The sequence below is a fragment of the Chrysochloris asiatica genome, unplaced genomic scaffold (assembly GCF_000296735.1).
Source record: "Chrysochloris asiatica unplaced genomic scaffold, ChrAsi1.0 scaffold00105, whole genome shotgun sequence".
In the NCBI taxonomy this organism is placed as follows: Eukaryota; Metazoa; Chordata; class Mammalia; order Afrosoricida; family Chrysochloridae; genus Chrysochloris; species Chrysochloris asiatica.
The window spans coordinates 2,419,782-2,436,292 of NW_006408623.1; the positions used below are offsets into that span (position 1 = coordinate 2,419,782).

General features: G+C 45.8%; 1 protein-coding gene across 1 annotated transcript in view; it reads right to left on the bottom strand.

Moving 5' to 3' along the window:
- Positions 1 to 16,511, bottom strand: part of CTBP2 (C-terminal binding protein 2) — a 156,287-nt gene that overhangs the window by 84,363 nt on the left and 55,413 nt on the right. The window contains exon 2 of the mRNA XM_006867429.1: positions 15,779 to 15,882. The gene's annotated coding sequence lies outside the window, so the exon portion shown is untranslated. The remainder of the gene's footprint in view (positions 1 to 15,778; positions 15,883 to 16,511) is intronic.

Below are 16,511 nucleotides of genomic sequence, written 5' to 3' on the forward strand. Positions count from 1 at the left end.
CTTCCCCCACAAACGGCAGTGTTCTCAACCTTGTTCAAGGGAGAGGCCATGTTCCCACAATCCATCACTCCAGCAGAGACCAGGGTCCTCATCCTGGGTTCTCTCAGAAACACAATTCCAGCATACTTGGGCCAGAGCACCTTCAAATTAGAGGAGTCCCAAGGCACCAGGGAAAGTCTCCAAACTGTACTGTAAGGCAGCCCCAAGGAAGACTCAAAAAGTCTCATCAGGATCACAAGCAGACTCTGAAAACCCCCTGGTGTCAAATGGAACCCCAACAACCCTGTGACTGACAAGTAAAGATGCTGTCTATATCGAAAAATCCCCAAATACATCAATTAGCATATTAGAAAGAATTTATCACCAATTTCCCCTGACTGATCATAAGAGCACAAACCAACGCTCTGTTTGAAACTGACAAGTAGATCTAGCCAGAGATGCTCGATTAAATGCAGAAACCAGCAAAAGAAAGTGGTATTTATAATGATTAACCACCTAATTGATTCCAAGAGTAGAATGTCAGAAGCTATAAATCTATTTCTTTGGTGGCCTAAGCGTGACATCAAACAAGTGATTTCTGCTCTGAGAAGTTCTAGCGTTTTCCCAACTTCTGCTCCCAGCTGTTCTGCCTGTTTTCCAGGTAAGGGATTCGACACAAGCACAGAAAATTATGAGAAGGCTAGAACCTAGGGAACTACAAAAACACACACATACAAAAAGAACGATACATGTGAAAACATTTAAAAATTAAACACAAACGCCACAAACAGATATAAAGATGAACAAGGTTTTAGGATATAGGTCCATCTGTCCAGTGGCCAGGATCTCAGTTCAATCGTCCACCACAGGAAGAAATCTGGGTGGTGGGTCTGGGTGGCTTTTGTTGGCAAATTTCTCAATTTGGTTAAGAAGGAGTCTAGAGGAGAATTCTCAGACGAACCAGTGCATACATAGCATTAACCTCTGAAACTTTTAAGCATTTTCCTTCCTTCTAAGCTTCAGAAACTGCCCTTTGGGGAGGATGAGGGCATGAGGGTAAAAAGAAAGAAGGAGGCAGAAGCAGGAGACTAACACATAAAGCCAAAACTAAGTTAATAGATGCAGGGCTGTCCTCCTCTCCATCCTTCCAGAACTCTCTCTTCCTAGATTGCAAATCAAAATCTGCATTTAAATAGAATATTTTTAATGTCGGCAAAAGGCAGCCCTGGGGCACAAAGGTATTGCACTCAATACCAACTGGCACAACATTGCATTTTAAATGAGATGCAGCGGCTTGAAAATTTACAGACTATATTACACATTCCAAATCGTCTTGTTATTACTATTTTTACGAAAATTTCCTATCCTAATAGGTGCGTTTCTTTTACAGCCAGGACTGTTAATAAAAGTAATGTGATATTACATCATTCTATCAATTTCATCTTGAGAAAAGATTAGGCCGATCTGGGCATCTCAGAAGCCGCCAGCTCTGATAATTCCAGCCATTATTCAGTGTGAAATTCAAACAGTCGGAATTCATTAACATTGGTTGTTACAAATCTACATTTTCAGCCTTTGCCAGAAAATGCAGGGGTCCAAGCCCAGTGACCTGCATATAACAGCCTTTCGTGTGAAGTGGCCCTGCTAAGCGGCCTCGCGCAGCCGCACTTTCAGGAGAAAGGTGGAAGGATGGTCTGGCTTGCTCCACAGCTGACCAGGTCACCCTGGGGAGTGATGGTGCACTGGCCTCAGCCCTCCGTGGTCACAACTCACGTTTGAGCCAACCGCAGACTTAGAAATACCTACAAGGAGTTGTGTGGATACTTCCTCAAGGTTGGACGCATGCTGGCATACAGATGCCCAGGAGCCTAGCAATCCCTTCCTTGGCTGAAGGAGCTGGTGGCATCCAGAAACAGTACACATGAAAGCTCGTGTGTGATATTTGGGAAGAGCCCAAATCCCTTCATCTTTGAGGAAGAAAACCAGAGCCAAATTGATTTGGGAGCAAGGGATGGGGGGGCTCTATCTCACTTGTCCAGTTCCAAGAAGCTGGAAACCTCAATTTTCACTTAGCTCATAGACTGCAGACAGGAGCCTCCTTGAGAGAGGTACCTGGCCCCAATCTGCCCTGCGGCGTGGAAACGAGCTGCTGGTGACAGGGCAGTCATTCCGTAATCATCATTATTTATCAGTCATTCTTGAAACGTCTCAAAAGGCTCCTTGTGACTAACTCACCAGTCACTCTCAGAAACCCTCTGTGCAGGGTTGTTAGGAATCAGAACTGACTCGATGGCACTTAACAAGCAGCCCCATTTTACAGACAGGGAAACCAAGACTCAAAACTCAGAAGGGCTTAGGTTGCCCGTGGCCAATGGCATCAAGTGGTATGCATTTCTGAGCCCTTCCATAGGGACGTTTTCCCCTCTGTCAGCTACCAAGGACATGGCCCCATTGAGCAATTGGAAGCTCATTACCTTCCCCATGCAAACGTCAAGTGCCAAAGCCGTGGGCTTTGCAATCCCAACAAGGAGCTGAGCACCCCCTCTGATGCTACATCAGTCTAGACACGCAAGCAGAAGGTACTTCCACTGAAACAAGGGGACGGATCAGAGCACCAAGCAACACGAAGCTCCTTCCTGAAGAAGTGGTCAATCCTGTGGGTATCACAGCACTGAGGTCGTCTTGTGCCATAACGAGGATGGTGCAGCCAGTTTCCGCTGCATACACAGCCAGCCAGGAGCCCTGCACGCTCATTGAAAACCAACCGACCACTGAGTGAACTCCTCATGCAACCCTGTATAGGGTTTCTGAGGTTGTAAATCTGTATGGGATGAGATCATTTTCTCCCAAGGAGCAGTTGGCGGGTTTGAACTGCCAGCCTTGTGATTCAGTGCTTAGCTTATCCTACAAAGATAGCAATGCACTCAAATCCAAGTTGAGGTGTTTGAACAAATGTGGCACTGGGCCCGTATGCTACACACACCGGCAACACCCACTTCCAGAGGTCCACAACGCTGGGTCCCTGAAGGAAATGGATCCACACACAGGACATCTGCCCTTGATTCTAATCCCAACCCCCCGGGAACCAGGCTCACGGGAGCGGAGAGCAACTTCTTCCTGTCAGCATAATCCCCACTGAAATCAACACAGCTGAACAGTAATTCAGCCTGGACGTCCTTGAGGATACAGGAGACAGGGAGTGGGATCCAAGCCAGGGCCCCCGACTCTACCTGCACAGAGAAGCAGGAATGTCCTTCCTTTTCCCAGTGGAGAATTAAGAAGATGGCTGGGTTATTTGTAAACACATATACCTTCTCCAAACAGGTAGTGTGGTGTGTTGATGTACCTACCATCTGCATGCAGACAGAACTGTGCATTCCAGATAGATGCCAGGACAGCTCCCTGCAGGACAAACCCACTCGTCTAGGGATGCCTCCACTCATTCATTCTAAATACATTTCTGAAGAACATGAGGGACATGACATGGTCTTTGTACCTCGAGGCTTTTGGAGGAAACATTCTGGAATGTTCTATGCTGAGTCTGCGCCCTGCCCTTCAGTCCAAGTCAAGCAGCTTTATTTGACTTCAGTTGATACAGAAGCCACGAGGCTTGGGGTCACTAAAGACAAAAACGAAAACTGTCGATGGCTGGGTGGAAAACTGAAGTAAGGGCACAAACTGGGCAACTGGCCGGCTTCCAACTTGGAAAGCACACAGGGCAAGGCTCACACCTGGGAAAAGAGTGACATGGGTCCTAAAACAAAGCAAACGCCAAGGCTCATGGGAGAAATTGTCAACAACACAATGACTATTACGTAGCTTCAAGGAGAAATGAGGAGTCCTGGTGTGGCGCTGCAGGATAATGCACTAGACCGTAAGGTCGGCGGTTCAAACTCACCAGTCGTTTCTCAGAAACCCTCTACAGGGTCGCTGTGACGTGACGGCACTTAACAACAACAAAGAAAACTGGAGTCCTGATACACACCACTACGCAGATGTACTGTAATATAGTATTTTGAGTGAAATGAGACTGTTACAAAGAATAGACGATGTATGATAACACTCATTGGAAATTTCCAGAACAAATACGTATATAGAGATCAGCACTTGCTTGGTTATCAGGGGCCACAGGGAGGGGTGAAGGGGAAACGATGAGTTTGTGCATGATGGAAGATTGATGATATTATGTATTGGTATTGGTCATTGGTGTGGCTGAACTGTACACCACAAGAATGCCATTCCATGGATATTTCTACAATTAAAAAGCAAAACAAAGAATCAATACCGATTCTCCTCCAAGGGCAGCTCCCATCAGCAGCAACTGAAACTCAGAACCACCCTTCCAACCTTCTCTCACATGATGCACACTTTCCCAAGTTTTCCAATTGAAGAACTGGAGATGCCTTCGCCATCTACAAGTGGAGAGCGGTACAGGCCATTTGAATAAAACACAACCTAGCGCTTTCAGCCTGTGGCCCCACCTTTCCCAATACTAGGTGGGTTACCGGCCACTGCAGGATTTTAGGTCCATGCACCAAGATGGCCAGCCTGTACTGCTTCATCCTGGAAGCACCCAATCACTAGAACTGCTTTGCTTCAGCTCAATTTTGCAAGTCCTTATAGGTAACACCCTGTCCAGGACAACAAAGATTTCCTTTGAGTTGGGCAATGTGTAGCTGAACCAGGAAGGGGAAGGCGCCTGCAGAAAAGGTGTTGAGTTACAAGACATAGGACATATGCCAGATACCTTTACCAGGAACAGCCCACTAATCCTCCATGTTAAAAGAAAGAACAATACCTCTGGGATAAAACAAGTCCCCAAACAGATCTGACTGGCTCCCCCGATATCTGATCTCTTCCTCTGGGAGAAAGGACAGAACTGGAGGGGAGGAGTCTGAGGAGGAGAGGAAACCGATGTTGCTGACCTGGGTACAGTTATGAAGAAAGGGAAATTAAATACCGTAATCAAATGCTTAGAAGTGCTATTCATCCACAAGTTGTGGGTTTGTTTGTTTGTTTTAAAATCCTCATACATTTCCCCCTGAATGTTCTATCTTTTTCTGCCATATATAATTAATCTCAACAGATTCTGCAATTTACCACACACAGGTTGTTACTATTTCTTTTCAATGGTTTACTGCTGAGAAACTGATGTGTTTGCTCTGTGTGCCTAAAGAAAATCACATGATGAAATTATGTATAAATGTCACTGTTCCAGCTTTCTGCTCAAGATGTAGACCAACAAATGTTCTATTTTACCTTCTTCCACAGACGTCCCCTCCTGAAGGATGGTACCACGTACCACCCATGCATCCACACACTGACTAATGAGTTCCCCAGGATTTTCTTTTATAAACATCACATCCACTCTTAAAAAGTCTAGGGGAATCCTCTTAATTGCTATGTGGAAGGAATGAATTTCAAATGGATTCAGTTAACCAAGACAACTATTTTTAAAACAGCAAGAGGCCAGGTTGGAGTTGAAGAGTTTGCCAAAAAAATTAATGAATCGATCCATCAGCAAAACAAATGTATTAAGATGACGACGGTGGGTGCTGGGAGAAAGCGAGCCACAAGCAGGATCATCCTTTCTCTGGTCCAAGTCCTGCGGTATGACTTCTACCAGGGGCAATACACTTTTTGGACTTTTCCTAAAGCACCTTCAAGTTGGTTCCAGCTGGTAGTAACTTTGCCTGGTGCTATCCTCACCATTACTGCCATGTCTAAGAGCACTGTTGCAGACACTCTGCCAACCAACCTCACTGAGGGTCTTCCTCTTTTTCACCTACTCTCTCTTTTGCCATGAATAATTTCTTTCTCCAGGGACTGGGCCTTTCTGATACACACCCAATTACATGATAATAAGTCCTTTGCCAGTCTCACTTGCAAGGGCCGTTCTGACTCTACTTCTTTGACAGATCTGGTTCATTCTGGTCTTCCATAGGAAATATTCACAATCCTCTGCCAACACCGTAATTCAAAGCTATCAATGCTTACTTGATTTTCCTTAGTCATTATCCAGCTTTCACATGCATATGAGGTGACTTGACAATACCATGGCTTGGGTCAGGCTTACCCTTAGCCCTTAAAGTGACATCATTTGCAGCAGATTTGCCCAAAGCAACACAATTGTTTGATTATGTAACTGGATGGATCTAAAGAAACAGGGCACATTCCACAGTACCAGAGAGTCCCTCGGGACATAAGTGTCCCATTAATTGTATATAAAAAGGAGCTCTGGTAGCGTAGTGGTTACGAATCAGGCTCTGAATAGCAAGGTCAGCAGTTCGAAACTACCAGTTGTTCCACGGGAGAAAGATGAGGCTCTCTGCTCCCGTAAAAAATGTACAGCCTCGGAAACCCTGTACAGGGTCGCTATGAATCAGACTCGATTCCATGGCACATAACAACAACAACAATTGTATATAAAAGCGTATTACCTCAAAAACAATTTTTCCCATTTTATTCAAAATGCCCTCCATTGCTGAAAATATGTAGTAAATAATATTGGAGTCCTGGTGTGGCGCTGTGTGTTAATGCGCCAGACTGCAAAGTTGTTTGAACTGCAAGGTTGGCGGTTCAAGCTCACCAGTTGCTCCTTGGAAACCCTATGCAGGATCGCTATGGGTCGGAATCAACTCAATGACACTAACAACAACAACAACGATAGCCCAAATCAAGATCTAGAAATTAAAGCCAAAATTAACATTTCAACCTAGCCCAATTCATTTACCTTCAGTGAGGTCTGTTCCCCAAGACAAACATAGATGCAAAGACTATGGAAACTCTCTCAAACCAGTACCAAGCCTCTTTCCTCCAAAACGTTAATTGGTCTGATCAATTCTCAGAGTGAGAGACAAAGAGCGCCCTGGTGTGGAGCTGTAGGATCCACCCTGGGCTGCAAACCACAAGGTTGGAAGTTCAAACCCACCAGCCACTCCTCAGAATCTCTATTCATGGTCGTTATAAATCAGAACTAACATTGTCAGAGTAACAATATAGCAGCTTGTTGTTAGGTGCCACCCCATGCACTGTCTGGTCCTGTGCTAACCTCACAATCATTGCTACATTTGAGCCTACTGCTGCTGTCATTGTGCTAATCCATCTCGGTGGGTGGTGGGGGTGGGGGGTGTCCTTCCTCTTTATCTCCAACCCTCCACTTTACTAAACATGATGTCCTTCTCCAGGGACTGGTCGCTCCTGATAATAGGTCTGAATTATGAAGACAAAGTCTGGCCTCCAAGGAGCACTCTAGCTGCACTTCTTCCAACACAGATCAGTTTGTTCTTTTGGAAGCCCATGGCACTTTCAGTATTCTCCTCCAACACCATAACTCAAAAGCATCAATTCTTCCATGGTCTTCAGTGTTGAAGTGTTGATGGTTGACCCAAGCAAAATGAAGTCTTTGACAACTTTAATCTTGTCTCCATTTATATGGCTGTGGTTTAATGGTCCAGTGGTAAGGATTTTTGTTTTCTTTACATTGAGATGCCACTCTTACTAAAGGCTGGGGTCTTTGATCTTCACCTTCAGCAAGCAAGGCTGTAGCTTCAGCATATCACAGGTTGTTAGAGTCTTCCTCCAATCCTGACACCACATTTTAATTCCTATAACCTAGCTTCTCAGATTATTTGCTCAGTGTACAGACTGACTAAGTATGGTGAAAGAATACAACCCTGGCACACACTGTTTCTAATGTTAAAACATTCGGTGTTCCCTTGCTCTGTCTGACCAACTGCCTTTCAGTCTATACACAGGCTCCTCATGAGCACAATGGAGTGTTCTGGAATACTTGTGCTCTGCAGTGTTGTCTATTGCTTGTCACGATCCACACAGTTGAAAACCTTTGCATAGTCAATAAAACAGCAGTGAACAAATAAATGTTCATCACAAATATTTACCGGGAAACAAAACAAAACAACCGTTTCCCCCACCATTCATGAATGACTCTCAGGAACACATGATTATGAACCTGCTGTTCCTTTCTGTGCCCACTCACTCACTTCTCCCCCAGCCTGCCCTGAAACTGGACAGCAGACATGAAATCGTATTTCCTTCAAGAAATACAGGCCCTGTCCCATTCCCTCCACACCTCCACGTTAGTCCCCCCCTCGGGTCCACAGCAGCCTTGGGGGAAAATGATAAAAATCCGTTCGCTGACATTTCTCTCTGGTTGGCCCATAAAACTGGGTTACTGTTGCCAAGACATCAGGGAGGCCAAGGAGATTAAGAATGCAGACGGGCTGAGCCTCGGGTTCCCATCACTACCTGATTCAGGAGAGAACAGGATACTTTCTGCATAGGCTTATCCCATACATAGCAACACAATAAAGTCCACATTTCAGCCCCACTTCACTCTGACCTGCTGGTACAGTGGCTAAGAGCTCTAACTGAAAGCTTAGAGGTTAGAACCGTGGTGTCGTGAGTTATTTAAAACGTACCTCTGTAGCCACAGCCCGTGTCACTTCCACGCTATGGCTCACAGCGACCTCTATAGGGTTTCTCAAGAGCAGCTGGTGAGTTTGAACCACCAAACTTACAGTTCACAATCTGACCTTATGATCGAGAGCTTATCCTACAGCGCCACACCAGGACACTATAGCTGGGTGAGGCACCTTTTTTCTGCCAAAATTTGTAACATCATTTGTGAGCCATGCAGAATTATCAACTTACAAATGAGCCTGCTATATTTGGTCAAACATTTAATTAACTCATCCCTGCCATGATGGTTAGTCATAAGGTTTTCAGTGACTAAATATTTGGAAGTAGTTCGTCACTCTTTCCTAACAACAACAATAACATAATGGCTAAGGAGCTCTGGTTGCATAGTGATTACAAGTCGGGTTGCTAATCTCACAGTCAGCAGTTTGAAACTATCAGCGGTTCCACGGAAGAAAGATGAGGCTTTCTGCTCCCATAAAGATTTACAGCCTCAGAAACCTTACACAGGGTCTTTATGAGTCAGAACCGACTTCACGGCACATCACCACCTCCAATGTGATGGCTGGAACTGCAGTTGCCTTGGCAGGGCCTGACCAAATGATCTCGTGGGCCTTATTTATACACCCGTGGGTCAGACATTCTCCGCCCCTGCCGTATAGGGTTCCTGAGGCCATCCATCTTTATGGGAGGAGAATGTCTCATCTTTCCCCCATGGAGAAGCTGGTGGATTCAAACTCACTGCACACCAGTGCTCCATATGACTAGGTTGTTTCGTGTTTAACGCACCTGAGGTCCAGCAAGGGGATTAGATAGCTTACTAGTTTTTGAACTAAGGTGCATCATCCCACTGGGGCGTGGAGGGGTCCTGACATTAAGTGTTGTTGAATCCGTTCTGACTCAGAGTCACCCTATACACATGACAACAAAACACTGCATGGCCCGGCCCCACCTTCACAACTATCGCTGTCTGAGCCCACTGATGCCAATCTACCTCTCGCTGGGACTTGTAACTCCTTATAGTATATTTTAAGTATGCAAACCACGAAGTCAGTGGTTCAAGCCCACCAGGTGCTACTTGGAAAACCTATACAGAGTCTATGTGAATCAGAGTCGACTCAATGGCACTTAACAACAAGAGAAATGAAATCTCACCATCCAGCTTTCTAAGGAGCATATTCTGGCTGTACTCCTCTGTTCTTCTGACAGCCCATGGGACTTGCAATCTTCTCCATACAAATAGGGTTGTATGGAACCCGATGAAGCAATTTGTCAACTGTGCCATCCTGTTACACTTAAAGTAAGTCCTCGAGAGAGAGAACGAAGCTGAAGACACTAGACTCATGTAAAGAGAAGGGCTGTGAGCTGGCGGTCAGAAGACAGGCTTGCAGAATGTGCCCTTTGGTTGTTTAAATGATTATATACTACTGAGTGTTTTGGTGTATGGTCCAAAAACAAATCCCCCAAAACAGAAGGAACAGAAGCAAATACTATGGAATGATGATGCATAGAGGAGACTGTATTAATTGCAATGAAATGATGAGGGTGAAAACCAAAGTTCTCCCATGTAAACTATCACTCAATTCACAATAAAATCTTTAATAAAAAGTAAGTTGGCCCATACGTGGAAAGGGGAACTTTATGACACTAAGAAAGATGAGTCAGGACTGGAGCTTGTCCCCTGACCCTGGGATCCCTGTGCTAAGAATCTTCTAGACCAAGAAGACAGAGACCATGAGTGTCTGAGTGCGTCGTAAGCTGTGGCACCTTGCAGGGCCAAGGCAGACCAGTGACAGGATGTAGCACGGTGGATTTCCCAGCCCATGGAGCAAAAGAGTTGAGCACCTACAGCCGGGAGGCTTGCTGGCAGAATGGTGGGTCCCCTGGCACTTACTAATAGAACTAAACAACTTTGTGACACTTCCCAGAGCAGAACAGAGAGAGAACTGGGCCCTGTGGATCGGCTAAGAGGCTGTCCTGAACAAACAGCTGTATGTAGAGCCTCTTCTGACCTGAGGTGTAACCTGACTTCCCTCACCAAGCCCACAATGCTGAGTACGGTGTGAGTTCTGCACCATTGTAACAAGTATGGAGAGACGTTGGAGGGACAGCTGGTATCAGAAATACTTGGGTTTGTTTTTTTTTTAAGTTGGAAGGTGGAGGAATATCTAACCTTAGATTCCAGGAATCAGTCTTGACTTGTTAACTCTCCTCCCTTGTGGTCAGGAGGTCAGATACCATCTCCACACCATTTGTATAGAATTCACCATCTGCTCCATGTGAGAAAGAAGTGGCCGTCTCCTTACAATAAGACTTACAGCCCTGAAACCCTCCGTCTTACAGGCTGTGCTAAGAGTTGATTTGGTTGCCAACAGGTCATATGTACCCAAAATTGCTCTCCCTTGCTTGGGCCAGGTAGGGATGTCATCTAAACATTAACAGCTGCCATAGACTCCACTCCTATTCCCGCCGAGCCCATTTGTGCCAGAGGAGAACTGGGCTCCACAGGGTTGCCACTGACTTGAGTTTTCACAACTAGGTCACTGAATCTTTCTGCCAAGGGGCCTCTGGGTGGACTCGAACCTCCACGCATTTGTACCCCTGGGCCTGCGAACTCCACAACACATGAGTCAACCAACTAGGAGGGCAGCTAGGGCACCAGAAGGTCATTGGGACTATGAGGCGACAATGACCAAGTGACACAGACAAGTACAATGTTTCCTGAGATTCTTCCACAAGCCCAGGACAAGGGCAAACCTCTCTGGGGAGACGCCATTGGTGTCTATGCCCCAGATCTGCCTGCGGGCCCCACAAGCTGACAATCACATCTGCGAACCAGGTTCCTCATGAATATAGCAGGGGCCTTAACCACAGTAATAGGGATTTGGGGGGGAGCAAGGTAGACCCTGCACCAAGTTTTCTAGCATAATCTTTAATTGTGTTGGCATGACCACCCTACCAGGAAGGAGAGAGGGCAGGGTTGGCCCTCCCTCCACAGACCCTGCAGTATGAGTACAACTCAGCACAAACAAACCCACCCTGGCCGGGACCCCAGGAAGTACAGGGGTTTCGCTTATTGCCCACACATGGAGGACAGGGTGATAATTAAGACCCTCTGTTTCTTTCTGTTCCTCCCCTGCTGGTAAATGGACTTTGATTGGAACCAGCAGTTGGGTGGGATAGCAGGAGGCAGAGACCAGCATTAATATAGTAAAACCCAAAATCCACCCAGGAATTGGGGGCTGGGGTCTTGAACCTCTTTGTGTGCCTCTCGGAGGTGTCGGCACTTGTGATGATCTCCACAGTCTTAAAGCCCAGCCTCTGCAAGGTTCGAGGCACAGGGAAGGAAAAGCGAAGCTAAGTCCATAATCCCCATATATTGCTGGGCGGCAGAGTGGCTCCATGCATCTTGGAACTGTCCAACCGGATCCCCAAAGCTTAGACAGAATACAGTCCAAGCAAGAACAGGGAGTTCCAGTGGGGCCCCCTGCTTCCCTCTCTGGTGAGCGGCAACAATCTCCAACGGCATCTTCCACACCACCCCCAACGCAGCCTGCTTCTCATCTGGAGAGCTCCCTGGAGAGGAAAGGCCTGTGTATCTTCCTCGGCTTTGTGGTTTCCGATGCTGGCTGCCTTGCCTCCAGTCCCTAGTGAAGGCCAGATGGGATTCTGGGGCGTATGGTGGCCAGCATAAGCCAAGGCCTTGGCGTGACTGAGGTCCAGGAAGACCCTGGTCCAGGAGGTCCCAGAAGGCTGCCACCAGAGTGGTCAGTCAGGTTCCTCCATGGCAAAACAGATCCCAAGGGTTTAGGTGTTTGTCCCTAAAGTACTGATGAGTCGGTTCCACCTCAGAGTGACCTAGGGTTTCTCAGGCTGTAAATCTTTGCGGGGGCAGAAAGCCTCAGGTTTCTCTCTTGGAGTGGCTGGTTGGCTTAAACCATCGATGACCTTGTGGTTGGCAGTGCTTATCCTACAGAGTCACTGTGCTCCTGTTCCTAGAATATGGCAATCTTTTTCATTCTGTTTATCAGGGAATTAAGAGGTCTGTCTTCCCAGAAACCGTGAAGGTGCCCAAGATGTCCAGCCAGACCACTAACCTACATTTACCTGGAAAGCCATCTAGAAGAGCCAATCACCGTCCTGGTAGAACCAGGTGAGGCCTCTCCCACTAACGGCCTACCAGCCACAGTTCCCCATCCGCTCAGTTCACCTTTCCATGGGGCCTCGTTGACAAATATCATAGCAGGCACCTTTCTCTGGGCGCATAAAAGGACGAGCCCTCTGTTCGGTCTCTGCAAAACCATACCAGTGCGACGCTGCCATCATTGCATTTAATACTAGCTAAGAGCTTTGATTTGAACTTCCACTATTTGTAGACATTGAACAAAGAAGCACTTATTTTTTCCTGACACCTCTGTTAAAATTACAGGATAATTGGGTGCTGCTGCAAATATTAACGCGTAATAACAAAACGCTACAAGAAAAACAATGATCCTGCTGAGCTGACGGAGAACTAGCTCTGGTTCCAGAAACCAGCAAACCATATGGCAAGAAGGGTTTTCATTTTAACAAACAGCCGCAGACAGAACAGACAGTAAAAGCAGGAATAAAATGCACCCAATCTAAGTTTAGCACGTCGTTTATTCGTTGTTAAGGACAAGATTAATTTCTTTTTGGGAAAGGAAGCTGAAATGGTTGAATTGAAGTTAAAATAAGCAAATAAAACACCAAAATATCAAGTCTAGTACAACAGGATTAGGATGCTCTGAAAGTGGGACATGCTCAGAGGATGAAAGTGCTAAAGAGGATAAAATGATGCACAAACAAGTGGTTCTGGTGCCTCACGTGTTTGCCAACTCGGTGAACTATGGCGTTTCCTAAGGAGCTGCGTGTTCTTTGTCTATTTCCTCCTCCCTGTTCACATTTGAGATCTCGGTCTAGACCAGAGTTCTCAACAAGTAAGCTACCTGGGTTGAAATCAACATGCTGTCCTGATTTGGGCAACAATCCAAGATGGCGCCTCTTGTGTTAACTGGTATTGACTAAAGGTAGAATGGAATGAGTGTCACAGAGCGGGGGTACAACTGGACTGACAATCTCCACGGAGCAGGTCCAGGAGCAGCTGCATAGCTACTGGGGCATGCAAGAACCCTGCCTGGTGTGGCCCAAATCAATGTTATTGTAGAGTCTGTGGGGCACTGCCAGCGTAGACAGGCACTCCTTCAACTCTTCCAAATGCTTGCACCCAGAACATAGCAGAGTTGTGCCCTCCCAACGCTCAGGAAGCACTTGTGACTAGGAACGGTGCTACAACTCCATTCTGACTCTGGGTGCCTTGTAAAGCAATGGCACGCCTCCCTCCCTCTCTCTCAGAACAAAACCGCTACTTAAAAGGGTCCTGGAGCACTTCCAAGTACTAGGGTGAGCCGAACGAAAATGCCATTATTCAACCATGTCCGATGTTTGTAAATGTCCACATCATCTTATACACTGCATTCCTAGTGGAAACCGATTTCCAACCCCGAAGTTGAGTGCCCAAAAATGTGCTAAAGAGGACATCTCTGTTTTTGGCGGTCCTATTGAAACTCTCGTATGATCTACAGGATAGGCCCCAACACCCTTATTTGAGAAAACGATCAGGTATCAGGCATCGCCAGAAGTCCTGGGACGTGGGGCCAGACGCCCATGAGGCTGGTAGCTGCCCCACTGGGACTAGCCTCAGACCAGCAACGACACCCACCTCATAATTCTGGGCAGGTTTCACTCAGAGTTCAGAAACAGAGATTCTTTTAAGCGAATGTGTGAGGGACAGAATTCTGAGAAGCAAACGGAACATGTGAGGTTGTGAGCTGTGACTCTTCACGTTCCATCCAAAGGTCATTCAACAAGCTTCTCACTAGGGGTGGGGGATGTTGGGCCTGCAGGTGCTGTAAGGCCCACAGAATCTGCCAAGTCAAATGCAGTTCCAGTCATCACGCTAGGGGCGAAATAATGAAATGTTTGGCCAGATAGAGCAGGCACATTTATAAGTTGATAATTTTGTATGGCCCGTGAATCACGGTATCAATTTTGGCAGAAAAAAGGTTCTCCGCCCCTGTTCTTAGACTCAAAGATCACTGAGGCGTGATTCCATGGGGTCAACCCACTTGGAGTCTCTTGCTGGGCAGGCCCTCATAAAAGCCTGGAGACGTTTCTGGTTGTCTACATAAAGTTAAAGAACAAGAGGTGTCTTGCTGATGATCATCCCTGGCGGATCCTTCCTCAGGCCTCAAACCGACTCAGCTGGTTAGATTCAGCCCAAGATTCAGTTTAGCCCATCATTCAGCAGACCCTACTAAGGACCACTGGACTACCCCCCTAACTCCTCAGGAACCGATGCCTTAGATGCCCTATGGTGAAGGCGGCCTTCCTCCAAACCCCTTGGGGCCCTTTCCTCAATCAACACTTCAGGGAACAGGCCTATGGGTTTGACAGAGAGGTCACTGAGCAAATTTGCTCACGGACTTTTTCTTCCTTAGAAATGGCAGTGTTAACTCAAGAAGAAAAGTAATTTCTAAGTAGAATAAAAATCAATCCCATCGGGAACGCTGCCATTTTGAAACTTCGGGGAGGAAAGAGACTGCTTTGGTCAAGCACTACAACTGGCAGGTGGAAATGAAATTGAGGACTTCAAAATCCTGCTGCAGGTAAGGAGTAAGCCATCAACAGTTTCTCAAACATACTCTAAATGTGTGTCGAATGAATACAGCACTCGCCTCAGCATATACATCACTCCCAATAAACGCCATTTGTACGATGCAGGGAACAATTCTCATTTAAAGAATATGCGAATCTTTTTGAAATCTTAGAGGTTAGTAATTCTAAAAACCTAAGCTAATGATGCTGTGTCTGACTCAGCCAGCCACTTCGTTCCCAAAGGTTTCCACCTGACATGCACTCACACTTGGAAAGGATATGGTTCTAGTGTGGCATATGATTATGTCTCTAATTCATTTTTATTCTTTTTAATTAATATGTTGAGACGTCATAATACCACTTTCCATTCTGACTTGAATTTCCCATTAGCTATCACTTCCGCGGACTTTGTTTCTATAGCGGCAGCAGAAAAAGAGGGGGGGAAAAATCACTTACGCTGAACTATATTGCTTCTGAGTTAATTACATGTATTTTGCTTTTGATAAATGAAAATACCAGATGCAAGTAATTGAAAGACAATCAATATGATCCTGCTATTAGACATCCCAATGAAACATCCAGAGGCTGCGGACAACCCACAGCCATCAACTAATTGAAAATACATTCCAAAGGGGGCTTTCGAAGACCCAACTTTTACCTGGAGGTATTTTATGAAAAAACTCACCGAGATAAATCTGTCTGCAAACTCTACAGTTCACACGATGGGTTGACCGTCTTCGTAAGGGAATACAGCCTCATTGGTTCAAAACCATTTAAGGCGTTGAAACACTGAAAGAAAAATTAATTGGGTCCATGAAACAGCAGTAGTGATTTTTTTTGTTGTTGTTGTTTACATCTAGCCAGCCTTTAATTGCATTTTTCCAATACCTTCGATTCTCAGCTACGAGAGGCTATTAAATGGTTTCATTAAAAATACTATTTGTCTTGCTTTAGTCACACACTAGATCAGATTAAACAGAAAGAGCACTAGACCAAATGAACCCTTCCCATCTATTTTGACATGAAGCCAAGTGTGCAAAACCGGAAGGTGAGATTGTGGCATCACTGCGAAAATGGCATTTAGCTTTCTTTACATCCCCAAGTAGCAAGCCCAAGGACAAACCCATCAATACCTACAAGCGAAAAGTCTTAGCAAGTGTTTGGAGGAATATGAAATAATAAAGTGCAATTCATAACCCTATGGTTTATAAGTTCCATTAGCATAAATGCTGACAACTGTTAATCTACTGGCGCTCTGATGAACGGTTGCCATTGTCCATTAATAGAAGGCGTTTTTAACTTACTACTGAAATTGATTACTCAGTTAAGAATTCAATCCTAACGTTCAATAAAACTGCACTTTCTTGGCAAATGCAATATGAAACGAGGCAATGCATTAGGCAGCAGACACGCTGTAT